Here is a 16,415-nt window from a genome sequence, read left to right as displayed (position 1 = left end):
AACCCAGCACGGCAGTCATCTGAGCACACCACCTGACCTGCGACACTCCATGGCAGTCAGACACTAAAGCAGAGACTGTGAAGTACAAACAATAGTTGAACTATGATGATTTCATGATTGAGATGTAACTTAAGGATTGCAGGATGATTATGAATAAAATCTTGATGATGTTTTATTCATTTTCAGAAATGATCCTGGTCCGACCAGGTACCGTACATCTGTCAGTAAACAAACAGGAAGAAATGGAAAATAAAATATATATTTTTAATAATAATAATAAACAATAATATATTTATACTGTGTATATCTAGGTCATATGGGTATTCAATGCATACTGAAATTCCACATAAAGCACACAGTACTGTTTTGCAGTAGGTAATACTGCAAAAATAGAAGGCTAGAATGTATGTTATAGACCTTTTTCACAGACTTTGATGACGTGTTTCCACATTATTTAGCAGCGAAAATCTCTTTTATGATCCCTTTTTTAAATATTGAGTGTAAATTTATAACATTATGCTTATTCTTGTATTACCCTGGAATTAGTTTTAAAAATTAATTACCACAGCTGCGAGGGGTTTAGATTACAGCAGCAGAGAGTGAAAGTAAATTTGACATCTTCTCCCATCTGACTTGCTTAATCCACTGCTCTTTTCTTTCCTCTTCTGGAAAGTCATTCAAACATAACAGTGGATTTTTTCTTTTGGTCTGGGAGCAATTGCAAGTAAAAATAATAGCTGCTGTGATCTCCCATTCACCGCTGTAGAAATTTACCCTGCAAACATTTACATCAGCATTCCAAACCCTGAGTGTGAAAAAGGTCTATTATTCTAAACATGTATTTGTGTCCTTGCCATGACATCACCTCACTTATTTGACTCCTCCCCTTCCTCTATTCCTGAGAGTCTGTTGACCTCCTCAGCTTACAAACACATATACATACAATTTACATGAACTGGCACTAGTACATTTCACAAAGAGAAAAATAAATGGAATATTTACTATTATCCAGTAGATTGACAGTGGAGATGGCAGAGCCCAAACTGAGAGAAATTCAAGGCCCAATCCATGTATCAGGTTGTTCACATTCATAATTTAACTGAACTAATCAGATATATTTGACAACCCGCAATTTTTTATATAACGTATTTTTAAGGGCAGCGGTATCTGTGCTTTGACATCAGTGTAAATCTATAAGCCAATAGAACCAGTCAAGTTAAAAGCTCTCATTACATTTTTAAAAGTACGATGGTATTACCATGTTTTTAGAAAATGTACCAAAGTAATGCCAGTTTTTTAATTTAATTTTTTAATCAATACTATTGTATTGTTTTAAACAGCTTGGAGTAGCATGTTAAAACCATGGTATTTGAATATGGTTCGTACCACATTATAAAGGTAGACCATGTCAGTTTTTACAGATAAATCAGTGCCGATAGTTGCATTTTTGGAACAATCCGTTTGCAAAAAATCTTTGCCGATAGTTCCCGATAGTTTTTTTTTTATTATTATTATTCCTCCATGTTTGAGGGTATGAGAAGAAAAATGCAACTGCATGGAAATGTGCCCCCTCAGCACATATGAACTTACCATATTCATATATATATATATATATATATATACACATGCATACACAGTATATATTGTGGAGGAACGACCCACCCCTCCCGTCATTGTTGCCTCGCCTCTGAGAGCTGTACTTTAGCCAGGCTCGCGACGGGAGTTGGGCAGGAGAAGAGGCGCATAATTAATTAGCCACGTTTGGGCAGAAGGGGAATGAGGCACATCTGATTTGTGTTTAACCTTATCAACGCTGCCAAATAAACACAGAGCGTGCCTCTTCTCGGGGAGCCGGCTTCTATTCTCCATGTGAGCACACACTGGTATCCTTGCAGGCCCAGGACCAGAGTGGGGAGGGATAGACTGAGTTAGATGCATCGGCGTGAATTAGATGCGACACTGGGCAAGACAGCATGCGTTGCAGCCGAGAGGGTAGAGGCCGTGCCACCTTCCCCCTCACCTGCCGTGTACCTGGGAGGACAGGGCGCCAAGGATGTCGTCGCCCCACGTGACTCAGACCAAGGAGGGGAGTGCGTGCGGCTGTCAGATCCACTCACGCCTGGGCCATAACATGGACACTTCCTCAGTCTTCACCTAGCCCCGTTTCACCACAAGGATGCCAGATATCCCTTTATTTTGATCACAATTCCCCCTGGACACCATTTATTCCCCCTTTTTGGACATTTTATGTTTATTGTTATTTTCAACGTTGCCACACCCCTCAACAATATATATATATATATATATACACACACAGTGCATCCAGAAAGTATTCACAGCGCTTCACTTTTTCCACATTTTGTTATGCTACAGCCTTATCCCAAAATGGATTAAATTCATTATTTTCCTCAAAGTTCTACAAACAATACCCCATAATGACAACGTGAAATCTTTGCAAATTTATTAAACATAAAAAGGATGTCTGTACATTGCTGCATTCATCTTTCCCTCGATTCTGACTAGTCTCCTAGTTCCTGCTGCTGAAAAACATCCACACAGCATGATGCTGCCAATACCATGCTTCACTGTATTGAGCGGTGCCTGGTTTCCTCCAGACATGACGCTTGCCATTCAGGCCAAAGAGTTCAATCTTTGTTTCTCATGGTCTGAGAGTCCTTCAGGTGCCTTTTGGCAAACTCCAGGCGGGCTGTCATGTGCGTTTGACTGAGGAGTGTCTTCCGTCTGGCCACTCTACCATACAGGCCTGATTGGTGGAGTGCTGCAGAGATGGTTGATCTTCTGGAAGGTTCTCCTCTCACCACAGAGAAACAGGATAATGTTCGCAAAATGAATTTACCTGAAGGAGTGGAAGCTGAGAGCCTCATAGCTTACTTTGCAGCGTCTCTTCCAACATGGTCCCCACGTTAACTGAGACAAAGTTAACCAGAGATAATGAGAGTGCACTGTATAGGCCCCGAACAGTCATCATGAAGATGCTGCATTTCACCGACTACGATCAGAATCTCAGGGCGGCCAGGAAATGTCCACTCAATGTTAACGGGAGGGACATCAGATTCACTGCGGATTACAGTGCACACACAGTTAACCACCACCGTGCATACGGTATTTCATTTGCAGCACACTTAAAAAAACTAGATTAAAATTGATAGGCACTCTGGAGACAGAACAGAGCAGGCTTGAGGGCCTTCAACAGAATTCATATTCTGACAGAATCCAACAAGAAATAACTATAACGCACAGAGCTTGACTCTTTGCTGCGGTGAAGAGCTGAGTTTCTGATAAACAAAACCAGGAGAACCTATTATTTTAATGGGGCTAAACCAAGCCACCTTCTGGCTCTTAGGCTGAAGAGCAATGAAAAGTACTCTAATATCATGGCAATTCAAACCGCTGATTGCCTGATTAGTGAACCAAGGGTATTAATGGAGAATTTGAACTTTTTTTTATCAGTCGTTATACCAGTCAGATGTGGTCTTTAATGATACCACTTGTGCTTACTTTCTTCAGGATCTATCTCTACCGTATCTCTCAGAGGAAGAGGCAGCATTGTTGAATACCCCAATCTCATTTGAAGAGCTTAAGGAGGCTCATAGAATCATGAAGAAGGGGAAATCACCAGGATGGTATGGTATTCCTCCTGAATTATACTTCGTCTTTTGGGATGAACTGGGGCAACCATTACTAAATATGATTCATCTTTCTATTCAAGCGGGCTCCTTTAAAAAAAGTGCCAACATGGCCATTATTACTCCCAAAGCCTGACAAAGACTTAATGCATCCCTTATGTTCCGGTGGATGCATGGGCACCTACACTCACATGTTCTGGGACTGTCCTGAGGGCTACAATTTTTGGAGACAGGTATCCAGAGCTCTAAAAAGATTCTTGGAACTGATATACCATGCTGCCCTAAACTACTGCGTTTAAATGATGATTCATCCTTCAGTTTTTCTCTGATACAAATGAAAATGTTATTCCCTGGACTTACAGCAGCCAAGAAAATGCTTGCCCTACGCTGGCAACCTCCACATTCATTGCGCATACCTTATTGGATGTACTTATTCTCAGACATTCTGCACATGGAACTGTCTGTGGCAAGAATACATGGAGCCACCCAAAAGACCATTGTTGCATGGACAAGGGCCATCTCTAAAATAAAAAAACTGTTGCAAGGGATGTAATTACCATAAGTGTCTCATATGCAATGGTTTGTAAGATGTAATTTTTGTTTACTCTTATAAGTTTACTTATGGTGGAGTTATTACTTTGTTACACACTTTTCACAATAACACTTATTAAAGGAGTAGAGAGTGGACGGGGAGTGAGGGAGAGATTTATGGTTGCTAGGGAAGAGTGGGTGTGTGAGTGTGTGTGTGAGTGTGCGTGTGCTTGAGTTTCTCCAAGAATAAGGCATCATCAGAGATGGATGAACCGGCTACCTCAGAACCAGAGCCACAGTTCTCACCTAAATAAAGAGTTACACAGACAGTAACACAGTGAGATGTGTGTTATGTTCTACGTGGTGGTGCAAACAGGATTTGATTAAGCTTCATGGCAGAGCAGAGCAGAGTGTAGTCTTTCTGTGTTCTGCATGTGACATTTACCTGATGGATGAAGATGAAGGGGATCTACCTTCAGTGGAGCTCTCTGTGCAAGCAGATGAATGACTGCACTGTGTTTTCTCGCACCTCTGACGATATAAAACACAGCAGGTAACAGGGTCACTGAGGGTTGATGTTAAGCCACTACGGAGCGAGCAGTGACAGTGGAGTATAAAGACAGCACTGCACACAGTGTTTTAGGAATTAAAGCTTTTCTCTCACACACACACACACACACACACACACACACACACACACACACACACACACACTATATGTACATTTGAAAATGCATTTGAGCACAATGAGTGGAGCGATGGTACAAATTTTGTATTTCATCTTAACATGGATTTAATATTCAATATGCATGAAAAGGCGAGAGTGGGTGTAAGCATGAGTCTGTGTAAGTATTTCTCTCCTAGCTACTGTTTATGGGGATATAATGGCTGAAAAATGTTCCCAGAAGTTAGCTAAATCTGAACAAAGAACTTTTGGATGTCCTCAAAACAAAAAAGAAAAAACTTCAACTCAAATAAAAACTCAATCTCTTTATTCGAAGCCAAAAAACAAAAAAACAAACAAAAAAAAAAGCCTGTTTTAGCAGTAGCGTTTGTCTAATAATTACCAATAACTTAATGATAGTAATGATAACAGTAGCTTTTATTTTACAGTACTGTTCTAAATGTACATGCTATATAAACACAACTACAGTAATTACTAAACCTAACCCCAACCATAATCTTAACCTATATTAGGTACTGTACATGTAGTTACCTAAAAATACTCAGTACTTATACTGAAAGTACACAAACTGTAAAATAAAGTGCAATCGTAATACTATCAATAAAAGGCAACAGGATACGTATTCAGGTAAGCAAACATCTATGTGTGTGTGTGTGTGTGTGTGTGTGTGTGTATCTATCTCCAGAGCAATGAGGAAGTCTCTGTTATGCTTGAGTTCTTTCATGAACTCCTGATAATGCAGGAAAAGAGTGATTCACTCATCTTCCAAATACTGCTTCAACTGGACCAAACACCACCAGACAGAGCACTACTGCTGGACGAGAGCTGCACCAGAGATGACAGGGAGGAAGAGAAGGATGGCAGATACAGACTGCTGTAACTTCACTGTGGGGGGACAGAAATCACAAAGGATATTTGTTCCTGATATGACATAAAAAGCCATCTTTGAGACGAATGGGGCAACTCTGAAATGCCTTAAAGGGATAGTTCACCCACAAATGAAAGTTCTCTCATCATTTACTCACACTTATGCCATCCCAGATGTGTATGACTTTCTTTATTCTGCAGAACACAAATTAAGATTTTTAGAAGAATATCTCAGCTCTGTACATCCATATATTGCAATTGACTGGTGATGACCAGAACTCAGAAGGTCCAAAAATGACAAAGTATATATATATATATATATATATATATATATATATATATATATATATATATATTTGTTTATATATAATCATGTCTATAATCATGTGGGACCACTGGAGTGTTCTTATAGGTGGGGTTGGGGATTGGGAGGGGGGAGGTAATAGAGGGGGTTAAGTATTGATTCTGTTTGTATATTATTTGGGATAAAAGGCATAATTTAATAAATAACAGCAAGGCTTTAAACACCCTGAATAATTATACAATCTGGTCTTCAAGATTATCAGGCATACATGAAAGCAGTTTGCACACTGACCAAAACTAACTAAATAAATAACTGTTAAATTGTTTACACAACTAGACTGAGACTAAAATCAAACACACATTTAAACAGAGTGAACGTTTTACAACATCTATCAGGGAAAAGACTAAACAGCCTCTTTCATAGTAATTTCTTCAAAGGTGAAAGATGTTTTTCTTGCCTGGGTGGTGGGGTGGATGGAACATCTGAGGGATGCTTTCTGTCATGGATGTGCATGCCATAGGAGGGTGGGGCGTAAATGTGTGGAGGCTCCTCATCTGAGTGTCCGGCTCTAGCATTCTCTACAGGATCTGCAGCAGAGGTCAAAGAATAACGGAGTCCAAAACTGAAAGGAATCTTAGCATGCAACATTCAACCATCCATCGGAGTTACAAAAAGTGTGCCTCACAATAATAAATAAACTGACCCGATTACATCAGACTGACCGTAGTTTGTGTTTTTCTCCTGTCTTAATATATTTCCTATTGAAACAGTACCATGGTCTGGAACATATCAAAGGGCTTGTTGCTTTTTAAAAGAACAGCCATTAGGCTTTAGTTTATATCACAGCCATGAACCATGATTTGTTACTTACTATTGGCGAGAGGTGGTATTGGAGGAGGAACATTATTATTCTATAGAGCGTTTGATTGGACAAAAACTTTGTATATGCCTGCATGTGCAAGATGAGTCATCAATATTTTTGGTCTGTTTTCCTGGAAAAGAAAGCCTGTCATTTGAAATGCATATATCTGCTTAAAGTTAATTTTGTCAACTTTTTTTGCTATATAGATGTCCTCAATGATAAAAGATTGAAATGCAGATCTGAGCGCCTGGCCAACGCATTGCCACATTACTGTGGTGGTCCACCACTTTAAGGAATGTAGAGGAAACATGTTGTATTGGCTGTCTCAATGTGTGTGTGTGTGTGTATGCCAGTTCACCTTACCATTTGTGTGTGGACCATGTATGGCACTAAATAATTTTTCCAGTAAAGCATAATGATTAAGGGGGGCCTCACACAAAGAGCAGCCTAGGGGCCCCTGACCATCTTAATCCGCCTCTGCCTACATCACAACAGCAAAATGTTAATCATCAATGCATGATCCATGGATAACAATGAAACAGATATACATTTTTACATCTCTTATGTTTTAACTTTCTGGATTATTAGAAAATAAGGATAAACACATTTAACATATCTCTGAAATGTTGTCTTAAAACATACATTTTACTGAGAAAAAATTGCAATCTAGTGGCTTGGAACCTAGAACAGTTTAAAATCAATGTCAAAATCCATGAAATGGCATTCGCAACTAATTTTACTTTCATATTGTGATGTATTTCTCAATTCAAGATGTATTTATAGTCAAATTGAATATAAACAAGAACAAATTTTGTGCGGACTTGATTTATTCATTGGAAATTGATTGGCTTGTAACAAGTGGGCATTCCATATCAAGTTAGAGCAAGACCTGAATGCGAGTTTGTGGTCAAGGCCAGCATCCACTTTTAGGGAGGCTTTTTACCAAGATGTTGAGGTTAAAGGTCAAGCTCACCCTCAAGATGTATCCCAACAACAAGTCTGTTTTCCTGGAAAAGAAAGCCTATATCTGCTTAAAGTTAATTTTGTCAACTTTTTTTGCCATATATATGTCCTCAATGATAAAAGATTTAAATGCAGATCTGAGCGCCTGGCCAACGCATTGCCAATGCATCTCAGGCTTAACATGCATCTTTTCGTTTCTGTTGTGGTAGCAAACCTAATTAATCCAGGGGTCGATATAGTTACTATTAAAAGCCTGTGCCATCAAACTGGATGTGTTATAATTTAGGTAGGTGTCTTAGGTTCCAGAAGATGAACTGGTAGAGCATGGTGCCAGCAATGCCAAGATCATGGATTTGATTGCCAGGGAACACACAATCTGATAAAATTTAGAAAATGAATGCACTGTCAAGTCAACTCAGGTCAAGTGGTATTTATTGTCATTCAACCATATACAGTTAGTACAGTACACAGTGAAACGAGACAACGTTCCTCCAGGACCATGGTGCTACATAAAACAACATAGGACAAACACAGAACCACATGAGACTATACAGACCAAATAACATACCTATATAAAGTGCACGTGCAAACGTGTGAAAAAAGTACGGGACAGTACAAAAAATTAAGGTGAAACAAGTTCACAAAGGCAAAAATATATATATTTTAAACAGCATGTGCACTGAATGGGCTATATCAGAGGCGTAGGTTTGATTTTGAGATTGGTGGGGACATCCCCGGAGGATTCGATTCAGGAAATGAAAGGGACAATGTATTAAGGTTATTATTTTACATTGACCTTAATGTGTTAATTAATGAATTCTGCAATGTTACAGGTTTAACAAATAATGACAAGGAGGCAGTTTAACAGACTTATTAACTTTAAACTTTAAATTTTTTTATGTTTTTTTTCTTCTTCCCACTCCTTTTCAAATATGTAAAGGACAATGACAGGAGTTAAAAAGTCTATGGCTGTAACTATTGTTAATTAATTTGTTGTGTTATTCTTATCACTTTGATTTGTCTTTTTGATTTTCATTTTCTTTTCGGATGTTCTTTTTTACATAAATTCGAAATAAACTTACAACAAAAAACAAAAACAAAAAAATCCGCTCATAGTGTAATGCAATAATGAATTCTGTAATGTTACAGGCAACAAATAATGACAAGGAGGCAGTTTGACAGAGACCTAGTTGTCTTTTTATTTATTGTGTATGTTTTCACACAGTAAAAACAGACAATTCCCTTCACAGTGGGGCTATAGTGAAGCCATGGATACGGCTTGTACCAATTTTCCTGAAAATGGAGGACCCTATTTGACAGCTTTTGAACTGCAATGTTCTTGGGGTGAGGTTGGTTTGGCTTGATGTCAAAGTCCAGAATATCTCCAGTTCTACACTGTTCTTCATTGTTGTCTCTCTGTTCTCTGATGTCATCACTTTCACAGCTACTCTGTTTATTGCTGTCTACAGATGGACCAGCATCCTTAAAAATACACCACAGTACACAATTAACCACTCTGTATCAACTACCACATTTGAAAAATACATCTACACACTGATACAGCTAGTAACCACTTTATGCCCATATTATTAAAACCATGTATGATGAGTGATTAATAAACCTCTTAATATACCAGTGCAACCTCAATGTAATACAAAACAAATATCTACATTTACTCTTATGATTACATTGTTACCAGCCTAGGCCTCACCTGTGACCCTGCCTCTCTTCCTGAGCTACTACCTAGCAGGACTGTTTCGGTCACCTGATAAAATGAAACAATGTATGCATATGAAAAATGAGACAACAACTTGTGCCTAATCAAAGCTCTCATTTCAAACACACATTGAAGAACTATAGCAGATCATCTGCCTAACAATTGTCACAATAATGAATCTCACTACTAACATGTCAACATCATGTCATAGCTTGACCTCACCTGTGACCCTGCCTCTCTTCCTGAGCTACTACCTAGCAGGACTGTTTCGGTCACCTCAGCTGGCAAAATAACACATTGAGGGAATTAACAGTGAGGGAAAACATTTATGGCTAATTATTATTTTTACAATTGTTGATGACTCTACACTTTAGCAATTGAGAAAATATTTTAAATGACTTACTTGTGTTTGTTTTAAAGTAGCTCCTAATGTCTACTTTTCTTTTTTTAGCAGCCATCCTGACTCAGCACATCAAAAAATTAGCCTAATTGACAAACACATGTTTGTTTCACTGTATTTTTAAGCTCAGGACATTAAAGACTTCCACTTTTTTTTTTTTATCAAGTTAATGATTCATATTCTAAACGACCTAGACCAAGCCCCACCCCAAAACACAACCCTTACAGAAACTTGTGCAAAACACTGGACTTAAATAGAAACATGATTTGTCAGATTTATACACCTTTTTAAACAGCAAGCACATATAAAATAGCCTGTTGTCATGATCTTTCATTGTAAGTGCTCATCACACACGCACGCACACACACACAGTTTAGGTTTGCTATTTATCCCGTAATTGTCATACATTGAAAAAAACTGCACTGTCCCATAATCAATATGTGACGCGATTTGTCCCGTATTTTTGTTCACAGAGCTGTTGATTTCTCCCACTTACCGCTTCTAGGTTTCGGAGGATCTTTGGCGCTTCTCACAACCAAATTAAGCTACAGCCTTTCACAAGTTAGAAAGAAAAAGGAAAGCCAATCGGATTAGCGATGTCGGTTCGCGAGGCGGGACTTATAATAGAGAACCACGTGTACCAGAAATTGCGCCTTTTTCACAGAACGCTCAAGTGGTTTTATATATACATATAATTTATTTTTTTATATAAAATTGGTTTTATATATAAATATATTTAATTTTTATATAAAATTGATTTTATATATAAATATATTTAATTTTTTTTATCGAAATTATTGCTGGGGCAAATCAGTGGTCATTGGATATTGGTAGGGACACGTCCCTAGCGTCCCTACCAAATTCTACGCCCCTGGGCTATATGCATGGAACGTTAATTACAAATTCCGGAATAATATAAGCCAGCTCAAAAACTTCCGGTGAATCGTCACTTGCTGTAGCGGCATATTCCATTTTCTGATAGACAGTGTAAATAGCCAGTAAGGCGATATCAATCTTTTTTATTTTTTTTAATAGTTAGGCCTAACACTTGTTTAAATAGATTATAAAAATTAGTGAACGAAATGAAAAAGACGTTTCAATTTCAGCGTTGTGAGTGGACGACAGCTGAGCACTGTTGCGTCCCTCAGTGTTCATCCTCAGCTAAATTCAAATCGGCTATTAGTTTTCACACTTTCCCCTCCGACGACCAACAACAGCCCCCCATGGCGCTATAACCTTTGTTTCTTGAATGAATTTGAATGATTTCGCTGCCAAATAATCAGACATTTCTTTTCTGCAATACTTGCCAAATTCCAATGCTTTTCTGGCTGATTCTGCAGCCAAGAGGAGAGTGAAATCCAAGCGAGCAGATTGTGGTTTCTGACAAGGAGAACTGTTACACCACAGGAGTCATCTGTGGTTTAGTGCTTTAGTGCAGAACACACGTCTGCTGCCCTGTATAAAAGTAGAAGCACATTCACTGGCACCTCTCTATGCTATATAATTAGATCTAAAGGGGGAAATAACATGGCCCAAAACAACTAGAGTAAAATCACATAGAAACTCATTCCAACAATGCTGAGATGAAAATGAGCAATTCTTCTTGGGCATCTTGAGGCAGGAAACCAAACAAACCATGTGGTTGCAATTTTTTAAAGGCATAGCTCATTCAAAAATAAAAATTCTGACATGAAACTCTCATGTTGTTCAAACCACATATGGCTTTTTTTTTCTTCGTGAAACATAAAAAGAGATATATAATGATGCATAATGTTAGCCTTAGTCACCATTCACTTGCATTGCATCTTTTTTTATAATGCGAGTGAATGGCTACTAAGGCTGTCAGTCTCCATTTGTGTTTCATGTAAGAAAGCAAGTCACATGGGTTTAGGATGACATGACAGTGAGTAAATGATGACAGAATTTTCATTTCTGGTTGAATCTTTTTAAATGATTTTATGTTCAGTCAACAGCATAAGAACAAAACACAAAATTAATCTATTGCTGTTCATATGGAAATTATTTGCATGATTTCTTTTACAAAATATCCACTGAAGCAGGGACCAGGGCCTTTGACAATGTCCTTGTTTTTGACCTGGTTCAGCTGAGTTAAAAGGGGCAGATAAAGTGAGGAGAGCAGAAAAGGCCTCTTTAAATTTAACCACAAAAGCAAGACTGGTTTATGATGATGATGATTATGATATACTATCCTGCATTTATTTCGCGGTGCAATTGTTCATAACCTCCCGATGCCTTACAAAAACATTGCTCACATTAAAATGCATTACAAAATTAGAAATGAATATGAAACTTATTACAATACATTTTTAAAGTCCAGCCTGACTTTGGACTCAACTTTAGTCCTAAATGCTCTCGCAGGGCCCCCCTTTGAGCCTTTCGACTCTGTTGATTTGCACATGCACTCAGTTAAGACCGCCCTACTGCCGGCTCTGGCCTCAGTAAAACGTGTCAGTAACCTGCATGCACTATCAATTGACAATTCATGTCTGGTGTTTGGCCCTGGTTTTTCAAAAGCCACTGTCAAACCCAGAAAAGGCTATGTACCTAAGGTCCTAACCACACTCTTCAGAGGTTCACCTTCAGGCCTTCTTCCCTCCTCCATTTAATTTTCCATTGAAGAAAATTAGTTACTTTCTTTAGTTACTTTCCATTGAAACTAGTTGGCAACACTGAACGCAATGTCTCGTTCCCTTCGTCTAAGGGAACCGAGGTTACGTACGTAACCGAGACGCTGTCTTCTCACTTCCAGATGAACCATCAGCCCCACAGCATATGCCATGGAAACATCATAGACATAATGGTGCAGTATATGTCTACAGCGCCTGTATGTCAAACTTACATTGTAGGTATTCTTTTATCATAAGATATCCAACTACCTGTGGTGACAGTGTTCTGAGGATCATATTTCAAAAATAACACTTCAGAATATGATGAAATTGCTAATTTCGTGTATGAGTACCTCTATGCTAATACAATCTCAGATTTAGGAAAATATTTGAAATAATTTAGGTATAGGTGTAAACGTTCAAGGAAGGAAGGGAAAGGAGGACACAGGATACTTGGGCTTCAACTCAAAGGTATAACTTTAATAAGGAGCAAATTCTCCTTTGCTAGTTGACCAAAAGTGTGGAGTTTTCCTCTAAGATCAAGAACATATTGTTCTGTTCTGTCATATTTTTACTGTTTGAAGGTCCCTCCTCCCAAGTTTCGAGCACGCCATGTGGCCACCGCCCATATAGCAGTTCAAACAGGGAAAACCCTGTGGAGGCTGGCGAGACCTCTTGCACTGCAAATAACAGGGGTTCGAGCCATTGCACGAACTTACGAATCATATTTTTCAGGGTTTTATTAAATCGTTCCACCAACCCGTCTATTTGTGGATGGTAAACACTGGTGCAAATCGATTTAATACCAAATAATTTGTACAGTTCGCGTAGTGTTCGTGACATAAATGTAGTCAGGGTTGGGAGGGTTACTTTTGACATGTATCCTATTACAGATTACAGAACACATGCTGTCAAATGTATTCCATTAGATTACTCAAGGTCAGTAATGTATTCTAAATACTTTGGATTACTTCTTCAGCACTGGTAGATTTTTTCACTTGTTTTGCCTATAAAAACTCTGCCAGTACAGTAAGACAAAATACACATGTTAAAAATCATTCTCTGAAAAAACGAAATATCTTTTGCAGTGTTGTTTTTTAGACATTTTTAAAGGAAAACAATACAAAAATGATCATCAAGAATACTAATATCAAATATCTTACTAGGAAAAAAATATATAATTATGATCCAACGTAAATTTTCTTGCCAAATGATCGTGCCTGGTAACATGTGCATGTACAATGGCTAGAAATAGCATTTTAGCTTAGCATAAAGCTGACAATTTACACAAGGTTTATTTCTATTTCTTGTGTTCCAAATTTACTTCAAACTTACTTCTCTGTCTGCTCGTATGAATGTAACACATCATAAGAAAGTGTTTCACCACTGTTCAAATGCACTTTGGATCATTTGTATGTATAAATGTTTTCCATCTGAAAGGACAACATTTTAAATGAAAAAATGACACCTGGAGTCACAAGTTCGAATTCAGGGTGTGTTGAGTGACTCCAGTCAGGCTTCTTAAGCAACCAATTGGCCGTGCCCATTCATCTTCATCGACCGGAAGAGTTGTCGTTATTGCTCAGGGCTGCAACCAACACGCTGCAGGATGATCTTCTTCAGATCATCATACACCAGGAGACTTGCCGCCGGTAGTTGTTGTGCCACGAGTTGAGCTTCCCCGGACAACAGTGGGATGAGTCTGGCCAACCACTGAGTATGCGGCCAACCCCAGATCTCGGCCATCCTCTTGAACAGATCCAGGAAGGCCATCTTCTGCCCCCATCTTCATGAGGGCAACCGGGGGCATGGGGCTGCTGGGTCCGGGGTCGCGGCCAGAGCTTTCTCCTGTATAGTAGGCTCCGGATCGCTTGAGCTTGGAGCACCTCCTGGAATCGGCAATCCTGGTCCTGGCGTAGCTGGGCCTGATGTTGTGCATGGTGGATACTGGCGAGGGACTTGATAACTTCCACCAACTGCGTATTTCCTCCAATTCTCCCGGGTTTCGGCACCACTGTAAACGTTCAAAGAAGGGAAGGAAAGAAGGACACAAGAAACTTGGGCTTCAACTCAAAAGTATAACATTAATAAACAAACTCAAAGGGGCTTTTCAGCATGACACTCTTTAGCTTAAACTCAACCGTCTCTTTCATATGGGTAGCTCTCCCCCTTGTCTCTGGCATGGTCCCTTTTTATCACTCTCCCCAATGCTTAATGCAATCAGAAACAGGTGTTGGACATTATAGCGCTCAGGTGTGTGCACCCTTACCACTTTCTCTCCGGACTGACGCATGACCACTCCCCCTCCGCCACAATGGGTTATGCAGCATAAACTGTACCCGTGTGTGGCTGTGTTCTGAGGATCATATTTCAAACATAACACACCAGAATATGATGAAATTGCTAATTTAGTTAGTGTGTGAGTCCCTCTATGTCCCCACGATTTTGGACAATATTTGAAATAATGTAGTTATCGGCTATGCTGATAGGTGCAATGAGACCGAATAAATATATAAATATATTTATATACAAAAACAAAACAAAGAAAAAAGGATTTCTGCAATTTTATTTCATAACAAAATTGTATCTAATTGAATTGAGAAGCCTAATCTTTAATAAAATAAAATACAAAACCATAATATTTTAAGTTTTATCAATTTAATTTAGTTAAACATTAAACACAATTCAGTATTTTTTTGGAATAAAATTGAAATGTGTAAATCTTATAAATAAGCTAAAATATTTTACGAGTGTATTGTATTTTGCGCATGAGAAACATTAAAATATGTAATAAAATATTTTATTTGTATTTTAAAATTAGTATCTAGTATTGTTATATTTTTATCACATTATATCATTTATATAGGCTATTGCGGAAGATGTCCTTTGAGGAAAAAAAAAATCTAATTTAATATGATAACTATTTTTTAATATTATCACAATATAATTACATCTTATATCAAAGCAATAATTAACTGTATCACATAGACTCGAGTGGCTTTTTTGCTTTTAATAATGGCAGCATTAGTATAATGATAAAAGACACCAATGTTTATTAAAAAGTTGCATGTTAAATAAAAAAAAAAAAAAAAAAAAAAACCTGGATCTCCATAGTGCCAATACTTTAGAGATCAGGATGTCCGTTTGTTTTTCATTTGTTATGAAGGCCAACTGTGATGCTTCTTGTGGAGACCTGAACCAGAAAACAATCCAAATTAGGCAATACCAATCATTGTGAGACACCCAATTGTTAGTCAGGAAAACTGTGCATAGAATTCAATTAAGGAGGCTCCACCCACTGGGGGAAAGAAGCCCTGTTACCATAGTTATTATACACTCCTTATTGTGGAAGTGTTCCAAGATTCGACTGCTTTCATCTGTGAATATTCTTAGTGGTTAATGTTGTTGTAACAATTGTCGAGATTACCGTTTTTGATTTACAGAGTCTCAGCTGAGTGTGTAGATGACAAGAAGCGACGGTCCAAGGTTAGTTACGTTAATATCGTAAACTACTTTGAGTTGCTATAACAGCCAACAACTGTATTGAGCCTAAAATTAAAATGGTCGTTGTTCTCAGGGGCGTCGGACTGGGGGGGTAAAGGGTACCGAGTACCCAGGGCCCGAGGCAGGGGGGGCCCCTTAGAAGTCAGTTTTCTATACATACACATTTGGTACGGGGGCCCAGCAAGATGGTTTGTACCCAGGGCCCAAAATTTGGTGCTACGCCCCTGGTTGTTCTCCTTCTGGATCGCTCATATCGGTAGTTTTTACATTGTGTCTTGAGATCAGAAACAGAAAACGGTCAATTAGAA

This window comes from Xyrauchen texanus, chromosome 43 (assembly GCF_025860055.1).
Source record: "Xyrauchen texanus isolate HMW12.3.18 chromosome 43, RBS_HiC_50CHRs, whole genome shotgun sequence".
In the NCBI taxonomy this organism is placed as follows: domain Eukaryota; kingdom Metazoa; phylum Chordata; class Actinopteri; order Cypriniformes; family Catostomidae; genus Xyrauchen; species Xyrauchen texanus.
This window is presented reverse-complemented; position numbering follows the sequence as displayed.